The sequence below is a fragment of the Pleurodeles waltl genome, chromosome 8, assembly GCF_031143425.1.
Source record: "Pleurodeles waltl isolate 20211129_DDA chromosome 8, aPleWal1.hap1.20221129, whole genome shotgun sequence".
Taxonomy (NCBI): Eukaryota; Metazoa; Chordata; class Amphibia; order Caudata; family Salamandridae; genus Pleurodeles; species Pleurodeles waltl.
The window spans coordinates 741,972,525-741,989,947 of record NC_090447.1 but is presented as its reverse complement, the minus strand read 5'-3'; positions in this window follow the sequence as shown (position 1 = coordinate 741,989,947).

The following is a 17,423-nucleotide window of genomic DNA, read 5'->3' as shown; positions in this document are numbered from 1 at the left end:
ATCTGTTTCTGTGATTTAAATAGTGTTTAGAAACTGTCTGCCCCCCTGATCTTTGCCTTTAAAAATGCCCGATTTCAGAGTGCGCGCCCAGCAGTATTCCAGCGTTTTTTTTTTTGATAAACAAATTTTTATTGTTTTTCAGACATATATAGAAAAGGAATGAAAAAACAGATTCAAGTACAAGGCAAGGACGCATGGAATTTGTACATCTTATGATTGTTTTAGTATTGTTGTTAGCAATCAACAATAATGGGTTGTGGTGCTATTAGTAGATCTAGCCACCGTAGTGTTCCCTTGAAACATTAAGTATCTAATTACGTATCTGGTTTATGTCATCAATTCTATCCATCGTCCCCATATCTTTTCGAATTTGTGTGGGCACCCTCTAGACTCAAATACCAGTTTCTCCTGATTGGCACACCAATCCATCCCCTTCCTCCATTTCTGGAGCAACGGGCCTTCTGGGGACGTCCACGCTACAGCGATATCTCTATTAGCGACTAATAATGCCGTAGCTGTCAGTGTTAGTTTAGCATGTGTTCCTCCCATTTCTTCCTTTACCTCCAATAGGATTAGCTTAGCTGATTTTTGTATTTCTTGACCCAGTGCCCTTCCTATATCTCGGATCACCCTTGCCCAGTACTTTTGTATTTTTTGACAGGTCCATACTATATGAAAGAAGTCTGCTGGTTCATTCGGGCATCTTGGGCATTTGGCAGAAGAGCAGGCTCCCATTTTGTGTAGTTTGGATGGTGTCAGATATGCCCCATATAAATAATAGAATTGTATCATGCGGAACCTTGCCGATATTGCCAATACCTTGGGCGCCATCAAGGCTTCCATCCATTCCATTTCTTCTAGGAGTCCGAGCCATGATTCCCACTTAGTCCTAAAAATGACTAAGTTATCAGGAGTGTTGTTGATTAGTGTTATGTAAAGTTGAGAAATGCCATTCCCGTCCATATTTCCCATGAGTATTTTGGCTTCCAGTGGGTTAAAGTCCGGTATGGGGCTTGTGGTGGGCAGATGTGTTCACAGTGCGTGTCTTAGTTGAAGGTATCTAAAGAACTGTGTCTGGTTTAATTGAAATTCTGCTTGTAGGTCTTGGAACAATTTCATGGCCCTCCCTTTCCATATGTCCCCAACCAGGGAAATGCCTATTAGGTCCCATGTTGCGAATCCCTCCAGCCTGGCCGAGGCATACATCCATTTCCTTCTCCATAGCGGAGTCTGGAGGGTGATAATGGTATTCCAGTGAGTGTGGTGTAACGCGGCTCGCATTGCCAAGAAGACCACTTTGGTTGTTTCCTCCATGTCACGTGGAAGCGATGCTCCATACAGCATGTCAAGAACCTGTGGAAACCCCAAGAGTGTCAATTCTGTCTTATACGCCGGGTCTTCCCAGCCCCCATTAAACCAGTCATGGACCACTATCAATTGGGTATCCAGGTAATATATATAGGGATCTGACACACCCAAACCTCCATCATACATTCCTCTCCGGCAATGTTGTATCGCTACTCAATGTCTATTACCTCTCCATAGAAATCTTCCGGTGATGCTTCGAGATTTTTGAACCAGGAGTGGGGGATGAGGATGGGAACATTTTGGAATATAAATAGGAGTCTTGGCAAGATCATCATTTTGTATAGGGCCACCCGCCCCATCACGTTCAAGGGGAGGGTTTGCCATCTCTGCATGTCCGTTTTGATTCTTGTTAGCAGAGGAAATAGATTTTTGGCCCATGTTAATTCGGGCAAAAGGGTTACCCAGATCCCTAGGTATTTAAAACTTAATTTGCGTATGGGTATGGTATTTTGCCAATCGAAGCAATCACGTGTGTTTGCTAGCGGGATCAGGATTGATTTGGTGGAGTTCATCCTGAGACCTGTGATTAGTTCGTATTTCCTTAGAAGGCAAAGGCTCCTTGGAAACGTTACACTGGGTTCCTCCAAATATAGCAGAACATCATCTGCATATAGAGCTCTCCTGTCTTCATGCGATGGACCCCTTTTCCAACCTCGGTATACTGAGCCCGCTCTGATCATCTGGGCTAGAGGCTCAATGGCCAGGGTAAATAAAAGATGGGATAGGGGACATCCCTGTCAAGTACCTCTGCGGATGTCGACCCTGTGGGATATGGTCCCATTAACCTGTACACAGGCCGTAGGTTTAGTGTATAATGCTTTAATTAGGTGGCAAATTTTTTTTCTATGCCTGCCCGTTGGAGCACCAGTAGAAGGAATCCCCAGTCAACCAAATCAAAAGCCTTTTCAAAATCTATGAGCAAGAGGGCCAGGCTTTGGGGCAACCGGCGTCTCTCCGCCAAGGCTACGTGTAGCTGGTGGATACAGTGTTGTGTACTGTGGGTTGCCATAAACCCACATTGGTCAGGATGGATTAGCTGCAGCAGGACCCTTTTGATGCGAGTGGCAAGGATAGAGGCGAAAATTGTAATTTCTGTGTTCATCGATGATATTGGTCTGTTCTCTGCGCAGTGAGGCGAAGGGGGCTGGGTTTTGGGGAGCACCACGATCATGGCTGTATCTAGTTCAGGAGTAAAGGATCCACCTTTTCCAATTCCTGCGAAAAGGCGTAGGAGACATGGGGGTCAGGTTTTCTCTAAACACCTTATAATATTCTGGGGGGGAACCCATCGGGACTAGGCGTCTTGCCACTGTTTAATGTCGAAATTGCCGCCCCAATTTCTTCCTCTCTAATGGGTTCCTCTATCATAGGTAACTGTTGGAGGGGGATCTCGTCAAGTAGTTGACGAGTTTGATGTGAATCTATTTGTGTAGATGCTTGGTACAGTGTATGATAATAGTTGGCAAAAGCATTCACAATTTCGGTATGACCCGTAACCAGGGCCCAATCCCCGTCATAAGTTTCAGGGACGATCTTGGAGGCCTGATTGCGGGAGATCAACCAATACAGCATCTTCCTGGTCTTGTCCCCCCAGCCATATATCCTTCTAGTGCTGGCCCTCCATAAATGTTTTGCGGCCTCCAGGGATTAACCCCATATCTCCTCTCAGATTAGGAGGAGTTGTTGCATCAGTTTCTCGCTTGGGTTTATTACGTTGTCTCTTTCGAGGTTTATTGCTCTGAGCTCTAGCTGTGTGATATGTAGCGCTTTGGCACGTTCCTGATTACTTATCAGATTTTTAGCCATACCTCTTCATACCGCCTTCAATGCCGCCCATAGAGCGCCCTCCGAGGTTACCAAGCCTTCGTTTAGGTGGAAGTATTCTGCTTGTGCCTGATGTAATTGTTCCTTAAAGTGTTCATCTTGGAGATACCATACGTTTAGCCGGCACATGGGGCGACGCCGGGGGCGGGCCGGGCCTAGTGTGAGCCGGAGAGGGTCATGGTCAGAGATTCCTCTGGCTAGAATATTGATGTGTGAGAGGGTTGTACAATCTGTGCTCGGAAGAAGCATCAGGTCTATTCTGGATTGGGAGCCATGGGCTGCTGAGGTGTGGGTGAATTGTCTCTGCCTCGTATGCCATATCCCCCAGGCGTCACATAGTCCCGTGGCAGCTAACCACCCCTTAATTTTGGTTGCCAGTGTTCGTCTCTATGTGGTGAGTGGGCCATCTACATCTAAGGTTGGGTCCGGGGTTGCGTTGAAGTCCCCACCTAGTATAGTGTGCCCAGGGGGTAGGTCAGAGAGAAGTTTTGTGAGTGCCTGGAGGGTTGAGCTGACCAGGGAGGGAGGGGCGTAGATACTTATTATATTAAACGTGATCCCTTCTACCTTACAGGTAATGGCTACAAACCGCCCCTGTTGGTCTCTCCGTACTTGGATGTGTGTCATAGGGATGGTACAATGCAATAATATGGCTACTCCTCGTGACCCACGTGTCTATCCCGCATGGTACACTCTATCAAATCCTCGACGAGTCAGGAATGGGTATTTATCCCCCAAAAGGTGGGTTTCCTGCAACATGAGTATTTCTGGATGGTATCTATGTATGAAGGTGAATACTGCAGTACGTTTAATTTTGTCTAGGAGCCCATTGATGTTCCATGACATAATTTGTACTTGATTCATGGGGGGTGTGTGACTGTAGGTGGAATTTTACAGTTGTTGAGCCAACATTTAGCTACTAGTTTTTGCGACTCTGAAGGACTTATCTTTCTATCGTCCTGCTGCCAATTCTCAGCTATTATATCTGTTGAGTCATTAAGCAGCGTGCCCTGTGCCTCAATTAAAAAAAAATATATGAATCTTGCCTTTGCATACAAATTCCAACATTGGCCTTTAGAACGAGGCCGGCGCCCCCTTGCCCCCCAACTCCCTCCCCACCCCATACTTCCCCCCAGAAGCATCTGTCGCCCATATACATAGCCCTCACTTCTAAAAGTGGAGAGATGGCTTTTGAGTGGTAAGGCTGTGGTATTGGTGGCGGTGGACCCCTCCCTAGTATCGGATCATGCATAAATGTATAATACTCGATGTGTGATCAATCTAGGCATAACGCTTCCATTTCTGTGTTCATTGTCTTAAATCTTTCCCAGAATAAGTTCCACCTATGCAGTCACAGGATTGGACTAGGGGACAAGTTAGAGTCTTCTTGTGTCTCTAGCTGCATGTTGGTTGTGTCCTGTTGTTTCAGGCTTCTCAGGGTGGCTCTGGAATTCTCTTTCTATTGTGGGTGTCTGGGTTCCGATCGATGAGCCCCGCTAGGGGAGTCCGAGCTGGATCTATGTCTTCCTCTTAGTTTCCGAGAGCATGTGTGCTGACTGCGCATCAGTTGTTGCCCCTTGGGTGAGCTGGTGTTGTCTTAAGCGGTGGCCGTGATCCTGTTCTCTGCATATCTAGTGGGGTTCCTTCCGTTAGCCAGGTCCATGCCGCGGTCGGCTGCTCAAAGAAGTAGGTTTTATTATTATAGATCACCCTGAGTCTGGCTGGAAACAGTAGATGATCCTCGATGTCCATTGATCTAAGCTTTTGTTTCACTTCCATGAACGAGCGGCTTTGTTGCTGTACCTCTAATGTGTAACTCGGGAAAAGGAGTACTTTAGTTCCATTGCAGAGCAGATCTCCCCTGGAGCGAGCCTCCCGCAGGACCAGGTCTCTGTCTTTGAAGTTGAAGAGGCAGATTATTACTGTCATGGGTGGTGAGCTGGTTGGAGGCCTTGCGCGCAGCGACCTATGGGCTCGTTCGATTGTGAACCATGGCGTGAGGTGGTCTGCCGGCAACCAGGACCGGAACCACTCCTCTAGGAATGTATCCAATGATGATTCTGCAGTGACCTTGGGAAGACCCACTAGGCGAAGATTGTTACGTCGAGATCTGTTTTTGGTGTCTTCAGCCCTCCTGTGTAGATCTGAGGTGCGTTTGGTCAGCATTGAGATTTGGGTTTTTAGAGTTCCTATTTCATCTTCCGCCGTGCCTCAGGTCTGTCCCTCAGCCACCATCTTGATCGGGGGAAGCAGAGGTCGAAAGCTGGGCAGCCAAAACCTCTGTCTCACGGGGCCGGGAGGGCCAGGAACCCGCCACTCGAGACGGGGCAGGATAAAGGAACCCCGATGAAGCTTTCACGGTGTTGATGTGTACGGATAGTGATTTTGAGAGGCGGATGACAGAGGGGTCCTGAGCACTACAAAAGTGCGACCGCCATCTTGACGCACTGGCCACGCCCCTTCAGTGTTTGTTTTTTGACCAATCTCTCCCTTACGTGGAAAGTAGACTCTGCTAGCTTGGAAGTGTGGATTCAGCCTGTCTGTATCCAATGAGATTCTGAATAGAGCAGCAGCTGCCTTTCCCCCTGCCCACAGGGACTGGACTTAGCTAATTGGCTCTCTGAGTCCCTGTTGTAAGTGAGCCCCGCCTGCCCCCACACCTGCTCTGGCCCCTTAAGTTTGTGGAGGGAAGCCCAAGACAGCCACCTCCATTTTGTGAGCCTCAGCATCTTCCTTGTGTCCTGATACAGCCCAGTGTTCAAGGATTGCAAAAAGACCTAGGTAAGGAGCCCTGAGATTTGTCTGGGTAAATAGTACGATTTGTTCAAAAGTATTTATTTCAGCTACTTGTGTCTGTTTTACTGAGGACTTTCTGTGTTTCAGGCAGCCTGGCCTCTTTTAAAATGGCATTTTTTTCAAATTCGTTTTTGCCGTGACTGTGTGAATTGCCTTGCTAGTTTGTGGCACATAACCCCCCGCCCCTTTTATCTTCTAAGTAAAAAGGCTACATACATCTTGCAGAGTGTGTTTTTAGGTGACTGTTTTAATCTGTTTCTTGATTTAAATTGTGTTTAGAAACTGTCTGCCCCCCTGTGTTTTGCCTTTAAAAAAGCCCGATTTCAGAGTGCGCACCCAGTAGTATTCCAGTGTTTGTTTTTTAAACAATCTCTCCTTTACCTGGAAAGTAGACTCTGCTAGCTTGGAAGTGTGGATTCAGCCTGTCTGTATCTAAGGAGATTCTGAATAGAGCACCAGCTGCCTTTCCCCGTGCCCACAGGGACTGGATTTAGCTGATTGGCTCTCTGACTCCCTGTTGCACCTGAGCCCTGTCGTCCCACACCTGCTCTGGCCCCTTAAGTTTGTGGAGGGAAGCCCAAGACAGCCACCGCCATTTTGTGAGCCTCAGCATCTTCCCTGTGTCCTGATACAGCCCAGTGTTCAAGGATTACAAAAAGACCTGGGTAAGGAGCCCTGAGATTTTTCTGGGTAAATAGTACTATTTGTTCAAAAGTGTTTATTTCAGCTACCTGTGTCTGTTTTACTGTGGACTCTCTGTGTTTCAGGCAGCCTGGCCTCTTTAAAAGTGATGTTTTTTTTTAATTTGTTTTTGCCGTGACTGTATGAATTGCCTTGCTAGTTTGTGGCACATAACCCCCCCCCCCCTTTTTTCTTCTAAGTAAAAAGGCTACACACATCTTGCAGAGTGTGTTTTTAGGAGACTGTTTTAATCCGTTTCCATGATGTAAATTGTGTTTAAAAACTGTCTGCTCCCCTGTTTTCTACCTTTAAAAAAGGCAGATTTCAGAGTGCGCGCCCAGCAGTATTCCAGTGTTTGTTTTTTAAACAATCTCTCCCTTACCTGGAAAGTAGACTCTACAAGCTTGGAAGTGTGCATTCAGCCTGTCTGAATCTAAGGAGTTCCCGAATAGAGCAGCAGTTTCCTTTCCCCCTGCCCACAGGGACTGGACTTAGCTGATTGGCTCTCTGAGTCCCTGTTGCACCTGAGCCCCGCCTGCCCCCACACCTTCTCTAGCCCCTTAGGTTTGTGGAGGTAATCACAAAACAGCCTCCTCCATTTTGTGAGCCTCAGCTTCTTCCCTGTGTCCTGCTACATCCCAGTGTTCAAGGATTGCAAAAAGACCTAGTAAGGAGCCCTGAGATTTGTCTGGATAAATAGTAGGATTTGTTCAAAAGTGTTTATTTCAGCTACCTGTGTCTGTTTTACTGTGGACTCTCTGTGTTTCAGGCAGCTGGGCCTTTTGTAAAGTGGTGTTTTTTAAAAATGTGTTTTTGCTGTTACTGTGTGAATTGCCTTGATAGTTTGTGGCACATAACTCCCCCGATTTTTTCTTCTAAGTAAAAAGGCTACATACACCTTGCAGAGTGTGTTTTTAGGAGACTGTTTTAATCGTTTTCTGTGATTTAAATTGTCTTTAAAAACTGTCTGCCCCCCTGATCTTTGCCTTTAAAAATGTCCGATTTCAGAGCGCGCGCCCAGCAGTATTCCATTGTTTGTTTTTGAAACAATCTCTCCCTTACTTGGAAAGTAGACTCTGCTAGCTTGGAAGTGTGGATTCAGCCTCTCTGTATTCAAGGAGATTCTGTATAGAGCAGCAGCTGCCTTTCCCCCTGCCCACAGGGACTGGACTTAGCTGATTGGCTCTCTGAGTCCCTGTTGCACCTGAGCCCCGTCCCCCCATACCTGCTCTGGCCCCTTAAGTTTGTGGATTGAAGCCCAAGACAGCCACCTCCATTTTGTGAGCCTCAGCATCTTCACTGTTTCGTGATGCCGCCCAGTGTTCAAGGATTGCAAAAAGACCTGGGCAAGGAGCCCTGAGATGTTTCTGGGTAAATAGTATTATTTGTTCAAAAGTGATTATTTCTGCTACCTGTGTCTGTTTTACTGTGGACTCTCTGTGTTTCAGGCAGCCTGGCGTCTTTTAAAGTGGTGTTTTTTTTAATTCACTTTTGCCGTGACTGTGTGAATTGCCTTGCTAGTTTGTGGCACATAAATCCTCCCCCTTTTTTCTTCTAAGTAAAAAGGCTATATACATCTTGCAAAGTGTGTTTTTAGGAGACTGTTCTAATCTGTTTCTGTGATTTAAATTGTGTTTAAAAACTGTCTGCCCCCCTGATCTTTGCCTTTAAAATTCCCCGATTTCAGAGTGTGTGCCCAGTAGTATTCCATTGTTTGTTTTTGAAACAATCTCTCTCTTACCTGGAAAGTAGACTCTGCTAGCTTGGAAGTGTGGATTCAGCCTGTCTGCATCCAAGGAGATTCTGAATAGAGCAGCAGCTGCCTTTCCCCCTGCCCACAGGGACTGGACTTAGCTGATTGGCTCTCTGAGTCCCTGTTGCACCTGAGCCCTGTCCCCCCATACCTGCTCTGGCCCCTTCAGTTTGTGGAGGGAAGCCAAAGACAGCCACCTCCATTTTGTGAGCCTCAGCATCTTCCCTGTGTCCTGATACAGCCCAGTGTTCAAGGATTGCAAAAAGACCTAGGTAAGGAGCCCTGAGATGTGTCTGGGTAAATAGTATTATTTGTTTAAAAGTGTTTATTTCAGCTACCTGTGTCTGTTTTACTGTGGACTCTCTGTGTTTCAGGCAGCCTGGCGTCTTTTAAAGTGGTGTTTTTTTAAGTTCACTTTTGCCATGACTGTGTGAATTGCCTTGCTAGTTTGTGGCACATAACCCCACTCCCCTTTTTATGTTCTAAGTAAAAAGGTTACATACATCTTGCAGAGTGTGTTTTTAGGAGACTGTTTTAATCTGTTTCTGTGATTTAAATTTTGTTTAGAAACTGTCTGCCCCCTTTTTTTTGCATTTAAAAAAAGCCTGATTTCAGAGTGTGCGCCCAGCAGTATTCCAGTGTTTGTTTTATTTACAATCTCTACCTTACCTAGAAAGTAGACTCTGCTAACTTGGAAGGGTGGATTCAGTCTGTCTGTATACAAGGAGATTCTGAATAGAGCAGCTGCTGCCTTTCCCTGTGCCCACAGGGACTGGACTTAGCTGATTGGCTCTCTGAGTCCCTGGTGTACCTGAGCCCCGCCGTCCCACACCTCCTCTGGCCCCTTAAGTTTGTGGAGGGAAGCCCAAGACAGCCACCTCCATTTTGTGAGCCTCAGCATGTTCCCTGTGTCCTAATACAGCACAGTGGTCAAGGATTGGAAAAAGACCTAGGTAAGGAGCCCTGAGATTTTTCTGGGTAAATAGTATTATTTGTTCTAAAGTGTTTATTTCAGATACCTGTGACTGTTTAACTGTGGGCTCTCTGTGTTTCAGGCAGTCTGGTCTCTTTTAAAGTGGTGTTTTTTTCAAATTTGTTTTTGCCGTGACTGTGTGAATTGCCTTGCTAGTTTTTGCACCTAACCCCCCCTTTTTTTCTTCTAAGTAAAAAGGCTACATACATCTTGCAGAGTGTGTTTTTTAGAGACTGTTTTAATCTGTTTCTGTTATTTAAATTGTGTTTAAAAACTGTCTGCCCCCCTGTTTTCTACGCTCAAAAAAGCCCGATTTCAGAGTGCGCGAGTCCATCAGTATTCCAGTGTTTGTTGTTTAAACAATCTCTCCCTTACCTGGAAAGTAGACTCTGCTAGATTTGAAGTGTGGATTCAGGCTGTCTAAATCCAAGGAGTTTCTGAATAGACAAGCAGTTTCCTTTCCCCCTGCCCACAGGGACTGGACATAGATGATTGGCTCTCAGAGTCCCTGTTGCACCTGAGCCACCCCCCCCCCAAACCTGCTCTGGGCCTTACCTTTGTGGAGGGAAGCCCAAAACAGCCACCTCCATTTTGTGAGCCTCAGTATCTTCCCTGTGTCCTGATACAGCCCAGTGTTCAAGGATTACAAAAAGACCTAGGTAAGGAGCCCTGAGATTTTTCTGGGTAAATAGTATTATTTGTTCAAAAGTGTTTATTTCAGCTACTGTTTCTGTTTTACTGTGGACTCTCTGTGTTTCAGGCAGCCTGGCCTCTTTTAAAGTGTTTTTATTAATTAGTTTTTGCTGTGACTGTGTGAATTGCCTTGCTAGTTTGTGGCACATAATCCCCCACACCTTTTTTTCTAAGTAAAAAGGCTACATACATCTACAGAGTGTGTTTTTAGAAGACTGTTTTAATCTATTTCTGTGATTTAAATTGTGTTTAGAAACTGTCTCCCCCCCTGTTTTTTGCCTTTAAAAAAGCACGATTTAAGAGTGTGCGCCCAGTAGTATTCCAGTGTTTGTTTTATAAACAATCTCTCCCTTACCTGGAAAGTAGACTCTGCTAGCTTGGAAGGGTGGATTCAGCCTGTCTGTATCCAAGGAGATTCTGAATAGAGGAGCAGCTGCCTTTCCCTCTTCCCCCAGGGACTGGACTTAGCTGATTGGTTCTCTGAGTCCCTGTTGCACCTGAGCCCCGCCCCGCCTCACACTTGCTTTGGCCCCTTAAGTTTGTGGAGGGAAGCCCAAGACAGCCACCTCCAGTTTGCGAGCCTCAGCATCTTCCCTATGTTCTGATACAGCCCAGTGTTCAAGGATTGCAAAAAGACCTTGGTAAGTAGCCCTGAGATTTTTCTGTGTAAATAGTATTATTTGTTTGAAAGTGTTTATTTCAGCTACCCGTGTCTGTTTAACTGTGGACTCTCTGTGTTTAAGGCAGCCTGGTCTCTTTTAAAGAGGTGTTTTTTTCAAATTTGTTTTTCCCGCGACTATGTGAATTGCCTTGCTAGTTTTTGCACCTAACCCACCTTTTTTACTAAGTAAAAAGGCTACATACATCTACAGAGTGTGGCTTTAGAAGACTGTTTTAATCTATTTCTGTGATTTAAATTGTGTTTAGAAACTGTCTGTCCCCTTTAAAAAAGCACGATTTAAGAGTGCGCGCCCAGCAGTATTCCAGTGTTTGTTTTTGAAACAATCTCTCCCTTACCTGGAAAGTAGACTCTGCTAGCTTTTTAAGGGTGGATTCAGCCTGTCTGTATCCAAGGAGATTCTGAATAGAGCAGCAGCTGCCTTTCCCCGAGCCCACAGGGACTGGACTTAGCTGATTGGCTCTCTGAGTCCCTGTTGCACCTGAGCCCCGCCATCCCACACCTTCTCTGGCCCCTTAAGGTTGTGGAGGGAAGCCCAAGACAGCCACCTCCATTTTGTGAGCCTTAGCATCTTCCCTGTGTCCTGATACAGCCCAGTGTTCAAGGATTGCAAAAAGACCTAGGTAAGGAGCCCTGAGATTTTTCTGGGTAAATAGTATTATTTGTTCAAAAGTGTTTATTTCAGCTACTGTTTCTGTTTTACTGTGGACTCTGTGTTTCAGGCAGCCTGGCCTCTTTTAAAGTGTTTTTTTAAATTAGTTTTTGCTGTGACTGTGTGAATTGCCTTGCTAGTTTGTGGCACATAATCCCCCACACCTATTCTTCTAAGTAAAACGGCTACATACATCTACAGAGTGTGTTTTTAGAAGACTGTTTTAATCAATTTCTGTGATTTAAATTGTGTTTACAAACTGTCTGCCGCCCTGTTTTTTGCCTTTAAAAAAGCACGATTTAAGAGTGTGCGCCCAGTAGTATTCCAGTGTTTGTTTCATAAACAATCTCTCCCTTACCTGGAAAGTAGACTCTGCTAGCTTGGAAGGGTGGATTCAGCCTGTCTGTATCCAAGGAGATTCTGAATAGAGCAGCAGCTGCCTTTCCCCGAGCCCACAGGGACTGGACTTAGCTGATTGGCTCTCTGAGTGCCTGTTGCACCTGAGCCCTGCTGTCCCACACCTTCTTTCGCCCCTTAAGTTTGTGGAGGGAAGCCCAAGACAGCCACCTCCATTTTGTGAGCCTTAGCATCTTCCCTGTGTCCTGATACAGCCCAGTGTTCAAGGATTGCAAAAAGACCTAGGTAAGGAGCCCTGAAAGTTTTCTTGGTAAATAGTATTATTTGTTCTGATGTGTTTATTTTATTTCAGCTACCTGTGTCTGTTTTACAGTAGACTCTCTGTGTTTCAGGCAGACTGGCCTCTATTAAAGTGGTTTTTTTTTTTTAATTTGTTTTTCCTGTGACTGTGTGAATTGCATTGCTAGTTTGTGGCTCATAAGTCACCCCCCCCCCTTTTTCTTCTAAGTAAAAAGGCTATATACATCTTGCAGAGTGTGTTTTTAGGAGACTGTTTTAATCTGTTTCTGAGATTTAAATTGTCTTTAGAAACTGTCAGCCCCCTGTTTTCTGCCTTTAAAAAAGCCCAATTTCAAAGTTCACGCCCAGCAGTATTCCAGTGTTGGTTTTTGAAACAATCTCTCCCTTACCTGAAAAGTAGACTCTGCTAGCTTGGAAGTATGGATTCAGCCTGTCTGTATCCAAGGAGATTCTGAATAGAGGAGCAGCTGCCTTTCCCTCTTCCCCCAGGGACTGGACTTAGCTGATTGGCTCTCTGAGTCCCTGTTGCACCTGAGCCCCGCCCTGCCCCACACCTGCTTTGGCCCCTTAAGTTTGTGGAGGGAAGCCCAAGACAGCCACCTCCAGGTTGTGAGCCTCAGCATCTTCCCTATGTTCTGATACAGCCCAGTGTTCAAGGATTGCAAAAAGACCTTGGTAAGTAGCTCTGAGATTTTTCTGTGTAAATGGTATTATTTGTTTGAAAGTGTTTATTTCAGCTACCCGTGTCTGTTTAACTGTGGACTCTCTGTGTTTCAGGCAGCCTGGCGTCTTTTAAAGTGGTGTTTTTTTAAGTTCACTTTTGCCATGACTGTGTGAATTGCCTTGCTAGTTTGTGGCACATAACCCCACTCCCCCTTTTATGTTCTAAGTAAAAAGGTTACATACATCTTGCAGAGTGTGTTTTTAGGAGACTGTTTTAATCTGTTTCTGTGATTTAAATTTTGTTTAGAAACTGTCTGCCCCCTTTTTTTTGCATTTAAAAAAAGCCCGATTTCAGAGTGCGCGAGTCCATCAGTATTCCAGTGTTTGTTGTTTAAACAATCTCTCCCTTACCTGGAAAGTAGACTCTGCTAGCTTGGAAGGGTGGATTCAGCCTGTCTGTATCCAAGGAGATTCTGAATAGAGCAGCAGCTGCCTTTCCCCGAGCCCACAGGGACTGGACTTAGCTGATTGGCTCTCTGAGTGCCTGTTGCACCTGAGCCCTGCTGTCCCACACCTTCTTTCGCCCCTTAAGTTTGTGGAGGGAAGCCCAAGACAGCCACCTCCATTTTGTGAGCCTTAGCATCTTCCCTGTGTCCTGATACAGCCCAGTGTTCAAGGATTGCAAAAAGACCTAGGTAAGGAGCCCTGAAAGTTTTCTTGGTAAATAGTATTATTTGTTCTGATGTGTTTATTTTATTTCAGCTACCTGTGTCTGTTTTACAGTAGACTCTCTGTGTTTCAGGCAGACTGGCCTCTATTAAAGTGGCATTTTTTTTAAATTTTTTTTTTCCTGTGACTGTGTGAATTGCATTGCTAGTTTGTGGCACATAAGTCACCCCCCCCCCTTTTTCTTCTAAGTAAAAAGGCTATATACATCTTGCAGAGTGTGTTTTTAGGAGACTGTTTTAATCTGTTTCTGAGATTTAAATTGTCTTTAGAAACTGTCAGCCCCCTGTTTTCTGCCTTTAAAAAAGCCCAATTTCAAAGTTCACGCCCAGCAGTATTCCAGTGTTGGTTTTTGAAACAATCTCTCCCTTACCTGAAAAGTAGACTCTGCTAGCTTGGAAGTGTGGATTCAGCCTGTCTGTATCCAAGGAGATTCTGAATAGAGGAGCAGCTGCCTTTCCCTCTTCCCCCAGGGACTGGACTTAGCTGATTGGCTCTCTGAGTCCCTGTTGCACCTGAGCCCCGCCCTGCCCCACACCTGCTTTGGCCCCTTAAGTTTGTGGAGGGAAGCCCAAGACAGCCACCTCCAGTTTGTGAGCCTCAGCATCTTCCCTATGTTCTGATACAGCCCAGTGTTCAAGGATTGCAAAAAGACCTTGGTAAGTAGCTCTGAGATTTTTCTGTGTAAATGGTATTATTTGTTTGAAAGTGTTTATTTCAGCTACCCGTGTCTGTTTAACTGTGGACTCTCTGTGTTTAAGGCAGCCTGGTCTCTTTTAAAGTGGTGTTTTTTTCAAATTTGTTTTTGCCGCGACTACTGTACAGTATGTGAATTGCCTTGCTAGTTTTTGCACCTAACCCACCTTTTTTTCTAAGTAAAAAGGCTACATACATCTACAGAGTGTGTCTTTAGAAGACTGTTTTAATCTATTTCTGTGATTTAAATTGTGTTTAGAAACTGTCTGTCCCCTTTAAAAAAGCACGATTTAAGAGTGCGCGCCCAGCTGTATTCCAGTGTTTGTTTTTGAAACAATCTCTCCCTTACCTGGAAAGTAGACTCTGCTAGCTTTTTAAGGGTGGATTCAGCCTGTCTGTATCCAAGGAGATTCTGAATAGAGCAGCAGCTGCCTTTCCCTCTTCCCACATGGACTGGACGTAGCTGATTGGCTCTCTGAGTCCCTGTTGCACCTAAGCCCCACCCCCACACCTGCTCTGGCCTCTTAAGTTTGTGGAGGGAAGCCCAAGACTGCCACTTCCAGTTTGTGAGCCTCAGCATCTTCCCTGTGTTCTGATACAGCCCAGTGTTCAAGGATTGCAAAAAGACCCAGGTAAGGAGCCCTGAGATTTTTCTGGGTAAATAGTATCATTTGTTCAAAAGTGTTTATTTCAGGTACCTGTGTCTGTTTAACTGTGGACTCTCTGTGTTTCAGGCAGCCTGGCCTCTTTTAAAGTGGTGTTTTTTTTAAACGTGTTTTTGCTGTGACCGTGTGAATTGCCTTGATAGTTTGTGGCACATAACTCCCCCCCCCTTTTTTCTTCTAAGTAAAAAGGCTACATACATCTTCCACAGTTTGTTTTTAGGAGACTGTTTAATCTGTTTCTGTGATTTAAATTGTGTTTAAAACCTGTCTGCCCCCCTGATCTTTGCCCTTAAAAATGCCCGATTTCAGAGTGCGCGCCCAGCAGTATTTTAGTGTTTGCTTTTGAAACAATCTGTCCCTTACCTGGAAAGTAGACTCTGCTAGCTTGGAAGTGTGGTTTCAGCATGTCTGTATTCAAGGAGACTCTGAATAGAGCAGCAGCTGCCTTTCCCCCTGCCCACAGGGACTGGACTTAGCTGATTGGCTCTCTGAGTCCCTGTTGCACCTGAGCCCTGCTGTCCCACCCCTGCTCTGGCCCTTAAGTTTGTGGAGGGAAGGGTGGCGTAGCCAAGATGGCGGCGAGTGCGGTCACTTGAATCAGAGCTCCGCACACGGCCTACAATTATCCTGTAATCCTCCTGTCCCCAGGCGTTGAAAACCTCTGGACCCGCATGCTTTATGCTTAGTAACATCCCGAGACCCTGGAGACCTGACCAAACCGACGCAGCGGCTCGCCCGGGGGCCCGACGGTAACGAGACGCAGATGCGCACCCAGCGAGGAGCCGAGCAGTCCGGCGATCGCGGCGGCTGCACCCTGCGCGCAGGTACGGAGTGATCCTAGCACCGCGGGTGGGGATGGCGAGGAGCCACGGAGGCACCCTTGCATGCCATAGGCGCCCAATCTAACGGGCAGCTTAAGGCTCCGGACGAACATTAGGGCCTAGTCGCGGAGCACGCGCATGGTGGCGCGGCCCGATTGAGATCTAACTGCGGACGAGGAAAAGGCCGCCGACCGAAGTTTTTGGGAACTGCTGTTTAATTACACCGAACTCTTGCGTGCTAAAGAGAGTCCAGGTCGATGGGGAGGTACGGAGCCCAGCAACAAATGCGGAGCGCTAGCCATTCCTAACACGAAACATACATCGGAGTTCAATGGGGAAATCAAACTACGATGTGCCCTATTGAAGGAGTGTCTTGGGGGGCCCAGAAGTCAAGCACTAGGTAAAGGCATCTACCACACCCACCAATGAAAATTGGATTCAGTGACATTTCCTAGCTTTGCACACAGCCTGGGAGTAATGCTGTTTCTTCCTTTTCTCTTTTCCTAACATAAAACGCACAGATACGGGCACCGCAGTGCACAACCGCCAACTGCAAATATCAAGCACACCTCTCTTGCAAGGAGCAAAGCCGATTCTCCCCCAACATAAAATGCACAGACATGTGCGCTGCAACACGCAATCGTCAACTGCACATTTCCGGTGCATACCTCTTGCAGAACGCATCAAGCTCCCACCGATGGGCACACGACAAAGTTCGCCTAATCAGACATAAGAACCGTATAAACTGACCACCTCATTCACAACGCAATAAGAAAGTGAGCTCAGAACAGGCGCCACTATGGTGAAACCGAAGCCACCGAGGGGCCAATCAGAGACCAGACTTGGGGACCCGTCAACGATGGAGAGCCCAGATCCAGTGCACAAAGTGACTGAAACACTAGCTGCTCACTCGTTACAAATCGACAAGGTACTGCAGGCAATATTAGAAACTAAAACATCCCTGGAAGGAAAGATAGATGCAATGGCAGTAGAAGTCACTATTCTACGCACTGAACACCGGAAGCTAGCGAATAGAGTAACCACCGTCAAATCTACCCTAGAAACATCTCAACCAAATTTAGAGGACATGAAAAACCGAATACAACAGCAGGAATCTGAAATAATACAACTCCAAAGACGCGCGGAGGAGGCGGAAGGCCGTTCACGCCGTAATAACATTAGATTTATGGGATTCCCGGAGCGAATCGAGCTCCCTAACGCAGAGTTATTTCTAGAGAGCTGGCTATAAAAGATCACATATTAAAACAGGAGGCCTCCCCTTTCCTGACAGTGGAGCGGGCACACCGGATCGCGGGTGGTCCCGCACGCCCAGGGGCCCCCCCTCGCCCATTAATAGCCAGGCTATTGAATTACCGTGACAGAGATCAAATCCTAAAGGGCTTCCATGCGCTGGGACCCGTCGAAATTGAAAACGCAAAAGTCACAGCCTATCCGGACTATACAGCGGAGGTCCAGCGCAGACGTGCCACCTTCACTAAGGCAAAACAGGTACTACGCGATAAGAACTTTCCATACTCCCTCATGTATCCTGCCAGAATACGTGTAGTGGATGGCGATAAAATTCACGTCTTCCCTTCCCCCGAGGATGTATGGACTTGGATCCACGCCAAGGGCTTAGTAGACCCCATAGATGAACATCCAGAGCAAAAGGAATGGCTAACACAAAAAAAGCGTAGGAAAAGGAAATTGAAACCCAGAACCGGATCACGCCCTACTGAAAAACAAGCATCGGATTGGCAAGCTCAATCATTAAAG